Here is a 12,014-nt window from a genome sequence, read left to right as displayed (position 1 = left end):
ACCACTAACTCTCCAGATTCATGGGTCGTTATTGGGTCCCAACCCCAACCTGGAGAACTATTACCATAAGGCTACGGCTCAGCAGGTCAGTGTGTCTCTTGAACTACTCTACCAGGCAGCTATACCCAGAGGCTTTTTTCTGTATCTGCAAATCATTTTTCAGATGCTTTCATCTGTCATGGAAGTCACCACCACCTTACTGTGGGCTTGTTTTCAGATACCTTCATATTTTTCTGTGATTCCATACTATTAGGTTCTTCAAAATATATAATTGGCCCACAGAAAGGAACTGTGCCAACTTAAACTGCTCTCTGCCACTCCTTGTCCCTCCTATCATAATTGCATTTATTTTATTTGTGAAACACTGTTATTAGCCTCCAGAGATTTCATGACATGATAACCCCTTGATAAGAATTTCACATTCAACAATTTCCACCACTCTCATGTCATAAGAGTGACATAAAGCTGTAGAAACGGTGAGGCAGCATGGCCCAGTCTTCATGTGTTTACATTTTGGAGTCAGGCTCCTGGGGCAGCCACATTAGCCATTAGACTTTGGGCCACTTTGCCCTGGGAATTTCATTATTTGTGAACAAGAAGAATGACTTCACCTCCTAGAGTGCTTGGGACAATAACGTGCACAAAGCATGAACACAGATCTTGCCCCAAATTAATGCTGAGTTCATATCAGTAGTATCCCTCCCTCATTCAAATGAACACTTGAAACAATGTTCACAGTAACTAGGGAGTGATAAACAAAGGCAAGTAAAAATACCGGTGATTACCTTTTCTGTCATCAGCTTGGGAAACATTAGGGAAAAATTATAATTCTTAGGGAGTTCTACAGTCTAGTGAAGCAGGTATTCTTATACTCTTGCTGGTGGGATTCTTTTGGCATACACTGTTCTGTTGCTTGTGTGTGTGTGTGTCTGTTTACATTGTCCTTCTTCTCTGCATCTAAATTCCATATTAATCATTCCATTGCTTTCTTTTTAAATATTATTGCTTATATATACTTATAAACATGTATACATATACATTACATATAAATAGAGGACTAATTTTAGTTCTTTTGTTCTTTAGTTGTAAAACTTTACCTTTTTTTCACATACTATATACTGCCAATAATCATCTATATTGTTGCATGTCATTCATATTGACTGCTGTATACTATTTCGTTGGATAAATATGACATAGTTTATTCTTCAGCTCTCCAGATGACGTATTTGAGATGTTTCCAAATTTTTATTATCATGAATATTATTGAATATGTATCCTGCTATACATGTGCAAGAATTCCCTTCGCCACCTGGGAGTAGAGCTGCTGAGTCATCAGGTATGTAAATGTTCAATTTTAGAATGTAAAGTTGAACTGTTTCCCAAGGTGGTTGCCTCAGGTTAAACTCCCAATGGCAATATCCAAAAGGTCCAGTGGAACCTACTCAGCACCTGATATTATCCGACTTTTAAATGGTTTCCAGTTAAATAGGTGCAAAGTTGTATATCACCATGGTCTTTATTTGCATTTCCTCAACCACTGATTTTTTTTAAATATATATGTTGGCCACAACATTTCTTCTTCTGTGAAATTCTGGTTGTCTTTTTTCCTGACCGTTTTTTTTTTGACTGTTTGTAATTTGTGGCAAATATCCGAAAATGTGCATCCCTTTTGGTACAGCATTTTTAATTCTGGGAATTTACATATGAAGATAAATTTTCAAAGGTTGCCTGAAGAAATTCACTGAGGCTGTATGGGTAACAGCAAAATGCAGTAAACATGCTAAATGTTCAATAAATAGGGATTGTCCAAATAAATTATGAAAATATATTAAAAAAAGGATTGCTGAATACATTAAATAGTGATGCTGATTATGTATATGGAATCAAGAGAAGATATTCACAATATGATGTTAAAAGAAAAAAGTTGGTCATAAAAGTGTAGATACATCATGAATCTATTGTATGTGTTTTTGTGCATACGTGTGGACTTACATGCTAAAAGTGGAAAGACATACACATGTTGTTCACAGCTCTTACTTCTGGGTAGAGGGATTTAGAGTGATTTACATTCTTCGTTCTTGTCTATCTATTTTTCTACTGTAAAATTCATTATTATGCCATTAAACCAAGTCTATACTTTAGATATATAAAGTCACAGAAAGCTTAGATAATTTATATAAAGGCACACAGGCAATAAGAGGCAGAGTTGGGCCTAGAACCCAAACAACACCATATAAACAGTCTCTTAACATTTGTTTACTCTTTACTCAATTCACTGTGGTCCTGTAACAGGAATGTCAATATCCTCGTCCTTTTGGTCAAGCATTAAACTTTTTTCTTTTTTTTTTTTTTTTGCTGTGCCTGGGCTTTCTTTAGTTGCGGTGAGTGGAGGCTACTCTTTGTTGTGCTGTTTGGGCTCCTCATTGCTGTGGCTTCCCTTGTTGCAGAGCACAGGCTCTAGGTGCATGGGCTTCAGTAGTTGCAGCACATGGGATCAATAGTTGTGGCTCACGGGCTCTAGAGCGCAGGCTCAATAGTTGTGGCGCAAGGGCTTAGTTGCTCTGCGGCATGTGGGATCTTCCTGGAGCAGGGATCGAACCCGTGTCCCCTGCATTGGCAGGCGCATTCTTAACCACTACGCCACCTAGGAAGCCCAAGCATTAAGCTTTTGAATAGTAATAAGAGTGACCTCTTCCTGCTTAAAAGTGCTAACTGGATGCATGGGCATAAAGGAATATCATGCAATGATAATTATGGGGGTGGGCTGGGTGGGACAAAATCTAACTGTTCCTGTGCATGTACTTAATCTGAAATGAAGAGTTTGCATAGAGCCAATCTAGGGAAGGAGGCATTTTTTCACAGTTCTCAGATGCTTTCTGATACAGGCATGCCTTGGAGATACTGTCGGTTTAGTTCCAGACCAACCCCAATAAAGCAAAGATCACAGTAAAGTGAATCACATGAATTGTTTGGTTTTCCACTGCATATAAAAGTTATGTTTACACCATACTGTAGTCTATTAAATGTGCAATAATAGCATTATGTCTAAAAAATGTACATATCTTAATTAAAAAATACTTTATTGCTAAAAAATGCTGCCTTCTGAGCCTATGAGTCATAATTTTTTGCAATAGTAACATTGACGATCACTGGTCACAGATCACCATTACAAATATAATAATAAAGAAAAAGGATGAAATATTATGAGAATTACCATAATGTGACACAGAGACACGAAGTGAAGAAATACTGTTGGAAAAATGGCACCAAAAGACTTGCTCAACACAGGGTTGCCACAAAACTTCAATTAGTAAAAAACACAATATCTGTGAAGTGTAATAAAATGAGATATGTCTGTATAAGGAAGGATTTGCTATTAGCATAATTACAAAGGTCATTGCCCCATACAGTCTTTTAATAGTCTGATGACAGATTAGTAAGACTATCGTTAACCTAGCATTTGGCTCACATGACGGGATGTGAAAAAGTCAGTAGATTTTTAGGAGAATGAATATCCAGGTGCTTTAATTTTAGTGTTATTATATTGAATTTTACTATTTTTCAATTCTTTACTTTCATCAGTCTCTATTCCTCTCATGCCCTTTCTCATTATTTTACATAAAATTCTAACCTCGGTTCAGAATATTCCCATGATAGCTCCTGATTAAAACACAATAAAGACCACATTAAGGGTAAGCAGAATATAAAAGGTGACTAGGTACCCAGGGGACCATTAATCTATCCTCACTTGAAACTGCTAAATCTATTGAAAATAATTTCTCAAATCCGGTATAACCCTGGATTACACCACAGTCAAAGCTTGTTCTTTTTAAGCTGGGATCTAAATACGATTTGAGTCAAGGCATACCCAAGGAATTGACGAGACACAAAGGGAAAACAAACCGGAATGTAATGTTGAGTCTAGAGTTTAAATATCAATTACTATTATGAGCTCTTCTCATTATCCTAACATTGCTATCATTATTACTATATTTCCTTAGTGTATCTCCTTGGTTTTAGCAGTGTTGGTGACCAGGCCCCTCATGGTGGCTGTCATTGATGCTGCATATGAATCCACTTCATTTGGTATCTTTCTAATACACTCATAGTATCCTCCTCTTAATGATTAACTGAGGACAGAGCAGGACTGAAATATACTATATTTAAGAAAAACGATTCATAAAACTCATAATTCTCCTATAAGCCATCTAGCAATTACCTGGCAGATTTCAAAAGCATTATGTTTTCTCACAAGCCTAAATACTTGTCAATAATAAATTCCTGATTAAATTTTATTAGATTTTTCATGCTAGAATTGAATGATTTTGAGAACGTTGGTTGCTTATTGCATCAAGATCTATTAATGATTGGCTAAATCTTTGCTTGGTCACTGAAAACCCCTAAGCTTTTCTTATTTGCCTTTAACCACCTATGTTTATGGTAAATGCTCAATAACATGTTTACTATATCAAACAGCCTAGGTCAGATTAATTATGTGTTTTAAAACAAGACTATCCTGTTGTGATATCAAAAATTTTATGGGACAGGAGTATCATGTCAGCAAGAAGACAGATGAGGAAGCTCCAGCCCCAATTCCCTTCATAAAAATACTAACTTAATAGCAATATACAAACCAAAATGCCTTAATGAAATCTCCAGAAATCAGTGAAGAGGTCACAGTACCCCAGGTTAGCACAAAGCTAAGAGCAGCTGCATTGAAACAGCTAAGAAAAGCTTTTTCATTCTACCTATGATTACCCTCCCCCAGGCTGGCACAATTCAACATGACTGGGTGAAAATATCTCACTTGGAAGTTTCTTCCTTGGAAGGGAAAGAGAAGAGTGTAACATGTGTTTAAAATTCTGTTTTTTGTTTGTTTGTTTGTTTGTTTGTTTTGGGTGGGGGTTGTTCAAGGGACTGATTTTTGTCTCACCTCACAGGGAGAAAACTAATGGAACTAGAATACTTTGGATACCTGGGCACTCAGTGCAAAAGACAGCTAAACATCTTAATTCAGCACAGAGAACCTGTAGTATTGCAGACGGACACCAGAGGGAGGAAAAATTTCTGAGCTCCCAAAAAAGAAACTGGCAAATCTCTCCAAATGGGAAATTATACCCACAAGCACAGAAAAGACATATCCCCAGAAAAGGTTTGAGAGGCCCTGAGAATCTCTAGCCAGGCTAATTGGTGAAGGTCTTCCCCTGTATGAAGCTAGTCTGTTAAGGCTGGGAGAAGTGCCTGTTTTTCTAAATAAACAAGTCTTGTGGGGTTAAAGTCACAATGCATATGAAGAAACAGCAAAATAGGACCCAACGAAAAGAACAATATTAATCTCTACAAACCAATCCTAAAGAAAGGGAGATGTATGAATTATCTGACGAAGAAATAAAAATAACTGTCTCAAACTCAATGATCCTAAAGAGAACACAGAATGATAACTAAGTGAAATCAGGAAAACAATGCATGAACAAAATGAGAATATCAATGAAGAGATAGAAAGTAAAGAAGAACCAAATGGAAAACTTGGAACTGAATAATATAATAACTGAACTTAAAATTTTTCTAGAGGGGTTCAACAGCAGACTTGATCAAACAGAAAAACAAATCAGAAAATTAAAAAAGAGATCATTTGAAGTTACCAAGTTAGAAAAGAAAAAGAAAAAATGAAGAAAAGTGAATGAAATCTAAGGAGCTTAGGGGAAGTCATCAGGAGGACCAATATGCACATTATGGAGTCCAGAAGGAAAAGAGAGAGACTATCTGAAGAAATAATAGTTGAAAACTTTCCAAATATAAGCAAGGAAATGGACATCTGAATTCAAGAAACTCAAGAGATTCCAACTAGGATAAACCAAAAGAAGCCTACATTGAGGGGCACGATAATCAAACTGTCAAAAACAAAGAAAAAAATCTTGAAGGCAACCAGGGAAAAGCAACTCATCACACAAAAGGGAGTTCTTATAAGATTATCAGAAGATTTCTCAGCAGAAACCTTAAGAAAAACAGCTGACCAAGAATACTCTATCTGAAAAACTGCCTTTCAAAATCAAGGCGAAATAAAGAGTTCCTCAGATAAATGAAAGCTGAGGGAGTTCATTGGCACCAGACCTGCCTTACAAGAACTGCTAAAGGGAGTCCTTGAAGTCAAAAATGAAAGGACACTAGAAAGCAACATGAAAACATACAAAACATAAAGGTCTTTGGTAAAGGTACATAAATAGATAAGCACAGAATTCCAAATTGCTGTAATGGTGTTGATTAGATCACTTTAACTCCGATGTTGAATTTAAGATAAAAGCACAAAAAATTAACTATCCTGATAAAAGTATGTTAATAGGTACACATTATGAGAAATGTAATTTGTTACATCAAGAACATGAAGTAGGGGGAACATAAAAATTTCTCAAAAAATAAAAAATAGAATTATTGTATCCTCCAACAATCTCACTTCTTGGTATATATCCAAAAGATTTGAAAACAGAATCTCAAAGAGATATTTGCATGTCCATGTTCACTGTAGCATTATTCATAATAATCAAGAGACTGAAGTAGACTTAATACTTATCAACACATGAATGGATGAAGAAAGAGTGATATATAAATATAGTGGAAAATCACTCAAACTTAGAAAAAGAGGAATTCCTGTTATATGCTACAACATGGATGAATCTTGAGGACATTATGCAAAGTAAAATAAGATAGTCACAAAAAGGCAAATACTGCATGATTCTACTGAAATGAGGTATCTAAAGTAGTCAATTTCATAGAAAAATAAAGTAGAAAGTGGTTACCAGGAGCTAGGGAGGAAGAAAAGGGATATTGTTGTTCAATGGATATAGAGTTTCAGTTTTACAAGATAAAAAAATTCTAAAAATCTGTTGCAACACAATGCACATGTAGTTAACACTACTGTACTATACACATAAAAATAGTTTAGTTATGTGTTTTCTACTGAAATGAAAAATATTATGGGATGGGAACATTAACATAGTGGTTGTGAGCACAAGCTTTGGATTCCAACTAACCTAGGTTTAATTTTGGATTTAGTCTCATACTAGCCATGTGGTTCCAGCAACTTACTTAATCTCTCAAGTGGGCTTCCTATTTGGCAAAATGGGGATAATAACTGTTTCTACCTTGTGTCATTATTATTAGACATTTTTTAGGTAAGTGTGAAACCCTGACCTCAGCACTAGACAACTGGTGAGCACTGAGTCAGTATTAATGCAGGTGAGGAAGAGGAAGTATAACTGAAGGATTAAGGATAAGACTGGAGATTTCCTGAAAACTTTGATGTTCGTGGAGATTGTGGGTAGCAATATTTGAAGGCTAGCAATATTCACATTATTGTTGTGCCTACCTTGGAATGAACACCTTAACCTAACATAAGGATGGAGAGCTGAACCATAACAGCCCCTAACTCATCTATAGGTCTCTATCCAAGGTCCTGAAGTACTTTCAGCATATAATCTCAACTTTTCCATAAACACCCCAGAACCTGATCAGTCTATTCCAAAATGCATTTTGCAAAAGATTATAACCTATATTTCAAAACAAACTGAAAATATATGATTACAGAATTCCCATTTGTGTTTCCATACTTAAAGAAAATATTTCTGGGGGAAGAAAAACACATTAAGTTTAGGAGAGTGAAACAATAAAAATGTTTACTATGACTCAATGAATACTGGTTGTAATTAGGTACGTGCATGATTACAGCTACTCACACCCTCACAATAAATTAGCCTTTTAATTAAGGATTATCTGTCATTCAGAGACATCAGAAATCAAATTAGAGTTTTCAGTGGTCTTCCTAGAAGAAAGCATTTCAGGAGTCGGTCTTCCAAAACGTACACTATTCCCCAGTTTTGCTGATAAAAGAAAAATGAGGATATGTAAAGAGGCTTTCCTACTCCCTTATAAAATCTCCTAGTTGATACTCCCAAAGGAAATAAAGTCTGCCTTACTTCTTTGCCCACCTTCAGTGAACTTTATAGTTGGTCTCTATGTATTGAAGAATCTTAAGTTCATTCTCCCTCGGGGATAGATTCAACATATGGTCTGCTCTTAAGGCAAACATTTATTTAAACTTTAAATCTAAAAGGAATTTCATTTTATTTCTAGTTTTGTTTCCTTTGATCCTGAAAGTAATTAACTTCCAATGGCAGCTAATTATAAGTGAGGAGAAATCAGAGTCTATATGGTTGTTTGGTGCAGGCTTGGCAAAGTGTTTTTTAATTGGAAAGTTTTGTGTTCTATGCATTTCAATTCATTTTGCACTGTATTTATTATCCAGGACTCATATTATAACCATGACCTTTCATCTAATGACAGAATCTCACACAGAGAAAAAAAATAATTATTTTAACAAAGAGACACAAGAGCTATAAAAGAGAAGTGAGAGGCTGGGAGGGAGTAATGTGACACAAGAAAAGCCACAACTATATACAGTCACTACTTTTCATCAGTACAATCATGAAAACCCCCTCATATCAAAAGATACTTGAACTGGGAAATCCTCTTCCCCAAACTTATTTCAGACAAAAATCAGTTCTTAAAAAATTAAAACAGGAATGGAGAGATACATAAGTGAAGATAATTGAGGCCAGAGGTGTTCTTACCATTCCACATTATTACTAATAATCAGGAGCATGGAAGAATCTGAAAGTTAATGAGGTGCTAGTCAAATGACTCTTACCACACTATGCACTTCTCTAAAAATGACCCTTGAAAAAACTCACTGATTCTTTTTGCCATCAACTCCTTGCTTTTCAAAAGGTAAACCAGGCCTTGTAAAATATGTATTCTCTGTTTAAAATAAATATGTAATATTTCTTTTTAAATAACTGAACACAATGAGAGAACTTAAAGTCTGTATTTCTGAGAGAGGACCCTAAGCTTCCTAGCTTTTCTAAACAGCTCCTTAACCAACCAAAAATAATCAGCATTCCAGAAAAGCAACCCTCCACTTGCTAAACAGAGAAGGACCTTGACCTACCTGACTGCTCTTCAGTTAAGGTAAGAAGCAGTGCCACAAAGATAGTCTAAGGGCATATTATCCAACATCCTCTCCAAGTTTGTATAGAGTTAGAGCATCAGAAAGCAATATATCCAGACCTAATTAGTTTACACCCATGCAGAACACCACCTGAGAGTTATTTCTATGGACTTGGCTTATTCAGGGGTCAAGGCATAAAATGACCATTTCCTCACTTTCTACAAAATTATTGATAAAGACAATAGCCTCTATGTTTTCAAATACGCAACATGAAAATTTTTTTCCAAATAGAGTACATGAAAAATGTTGCTTCTCCTGAAGAACTGGCATGTTATCTATTATTAATAAAATGAATTTTGCAATCCACTGCATATGCTTTTCTTTAAGCTAACTTTTATTGAGCATTTACTATGTGTCAAGCACTTTTTTTTTTTTTTTTTTCTGGCCGCATGGCATGTGGAATCCTAGTTCTCCGACTAGGGATTGAACCTGCACCTCCTGCATTGGAAGCATGGAGTCTTAACCTCTGGATTACCAGGGAAGTCCCTGCATATGCTTGTATTTCTTCTGCTTCTAGGACTCTCAAGGTAAATACATTATCCAATCACCATAACTAAGTTAGCTTAGGTGAATGTTATATTTACTTATTCTTCTAGATTAATTTAAAATTTCAGTTGTATTATAATAGATTTTAAAGTGCAGATTTCATCCTCCTATTTTTGGAGGAAACTGATTTTTAATACTCATAACTGACTTTAGAACTTAATGAATATAAGTATTTTCTACTTCCACTTGAAATTTCAGAGATACATCTTTAAAGATACACAACCCTACTTCTACTTTTAAGAAATGTATTAAAGTGCAGATTATTAACTGTACATATGATAAGGAGATTCAAAGTTTTACACACATGACAAGGGATTAAAATATCACACTAATGAGTCAAAGATCACACATTATAAGCCCTTATGTCAGCTACTCCATTATAGAGTTTATATGGTTAGCTACCTTGTAAATATGGCTGATCCCTAAAAGGTTACATGGAGTAACATCCATGGGCAGTAAACATCTATTCAGACTGCTGGGAAATTAAACAAAAGTATATGTGATTGCTAAGGCATTGCTAATATTACCTTCACATACAAAGTTTGTAATATTTTCATTTTTCGAAAGTATCAGAAACTGTTGCATACCAAGTCTTTATGTCTCTTTATAATATCTTAAGACTTAGCTGTCTTCAGGCTATCACATTTCCACTCAGTCCTCTTCTACCTCTAGCCTTCCATAAGCATCTTGAGAAATCACTCTAGACATCATGGAAGTGGTGTTCTGGAGACTATACTATTGCAGATATTTACAGAAAGCCCTGCTAATGATCTGCAGAAGCCTCCAACTGACACAAAGTGTTAAAAAATAACAAACTGTAGAACAGGTCACACTCATCCTTTCCAGTGGAGCTAAGTGGTGGTTTCTAGAAAAGCACCATTTTTCTCCACAGCAGAACTTTGAAAGTAACTTTACCCTTTAATCTGTTAGGAATCTGTCATGCATGAATTTTTAGCCTCTACTATAATTGCCAATAATTCCATGTGTTTTGAGATCCAAGTATTCCATCCTCAAAAATGCAGAAAAAAAACATATTTCTGGAATGTGATAAACATCTCTAAACATTAGACATAGAGATGTCTAATTTCCTAATACTAATAAAATTTGTAAAGTTTAAAAACATTTTTCTTCTTTATAGAGCAAATAGTACTGAGTTTTAAAGCATATCCTCATATGAAGGTTCATATGAATGAAAGCTCATTTTGTACTTCCTCTCAGAGCTCTTGCTCAAGTGGGTTTGCGTTAAAGGTAGTGTAGGTACACACCAGGAATTTTCATGTTTTTACTGTTTGTTTTGCATAATGATAGGACCTATGATAGAATAGTTCAGATTGTTTTTTCTCTTAAATTAATGCTTTGCCAAGTTCTTATGCATCCTGAAATATATCTTCTTACTTAGATGTAGACCGTCTATATCCATATTGAGTGAAACCTTATTTCATATTGCTATCTCAAACTCTGATCATTATTACATAGGTCCTTATATTTTTCCTCCTCCTTATTCTCTCACCCACTTCAGTGATGTTGTTTCACACATTTAAAATACGTTCAGATTATTTTGTCACATTCAGCATTTCATCCTGGGTTTTCCCAACCTCCTGAATGACAATATTAAATCTTAAAAAATTAAAGTTCACTTTTTGTGCTGTAAAGTTCTATAGGTTTAAGATGCCTTGGAGGACTGGGGCAGGGAGGGTGGGGGGGACTCGAGGCGGGGGGGTCGGGGAAGGGAGGGAGTACGGGGATGTGTGTATGGAAACAGATGATTGAACCTGGTGTACCCCCCCCCAAAAAATAAAAAAAATTAAAAAAAAAAAGTTCTATAGGTTTAGACAAATGTTGAATGTCTTCTGGCCACCATTCCAGTATCATATAAAATAACTTCACTCTAAAAAATCCTCTGTTCTTCATCTATTTAACCTTCCTCTCCCCCACTACCCTGAGTCCTGGCAACCACTGATCTGTTTAATATCTCAATAATTTTGCCCTTCCCAGAATGCCATATAGGTGAAAACATATAGTATAGAGTCTTTTTTAAAATGACATTTTTTACTTAGCAATTTGCATTGAAGATTTATCCATGCTTTTGTGACTTGATAGCTCATTTGTTTTAATATTGAAGTAAGATTCCATTGTATGAATATACCATAGTTTGTTTATCCATTTATTTTTGAACAGCATATTGGTTGCTTCCAGTTTTGGGCAATTGTGAGTAAAGCTGCTAGAAATATCCACTGGCAGGTTTTGTCTGGACATAAGCTCTCAAATCAGTTGAGTAAATACCTAGGGTCGTTTAGTTTTGTAAGACACTGCCAAACTGTCTTCCAAAGTGGCTGTACCATTTTGATTTTCTATCAGCAATAAAAAAGAGTTCCTGTTGCCCCACATCTTCACCAGAGTTGGTATC

This window comes from Hippopotamus amphibius, chromosome 10, assembly GCF_030028045.1.
Source record: "Hippopotamus amphibius kiboko isolate mHipAmp2 chromosome 10, mHipAmp2.hap2, whole genome shotgun sequence".
NCBI classification, from domain to species: domain Eukaryota; kingdom Metazoa; phylum Chordata; class Mammalia; order Artiodactyla; family Hippopotamidae; genus Hippopotamus; species Hippopotamus amphibius.
This window is presented reverse-complemented; position numbering follows the sequence as displayed.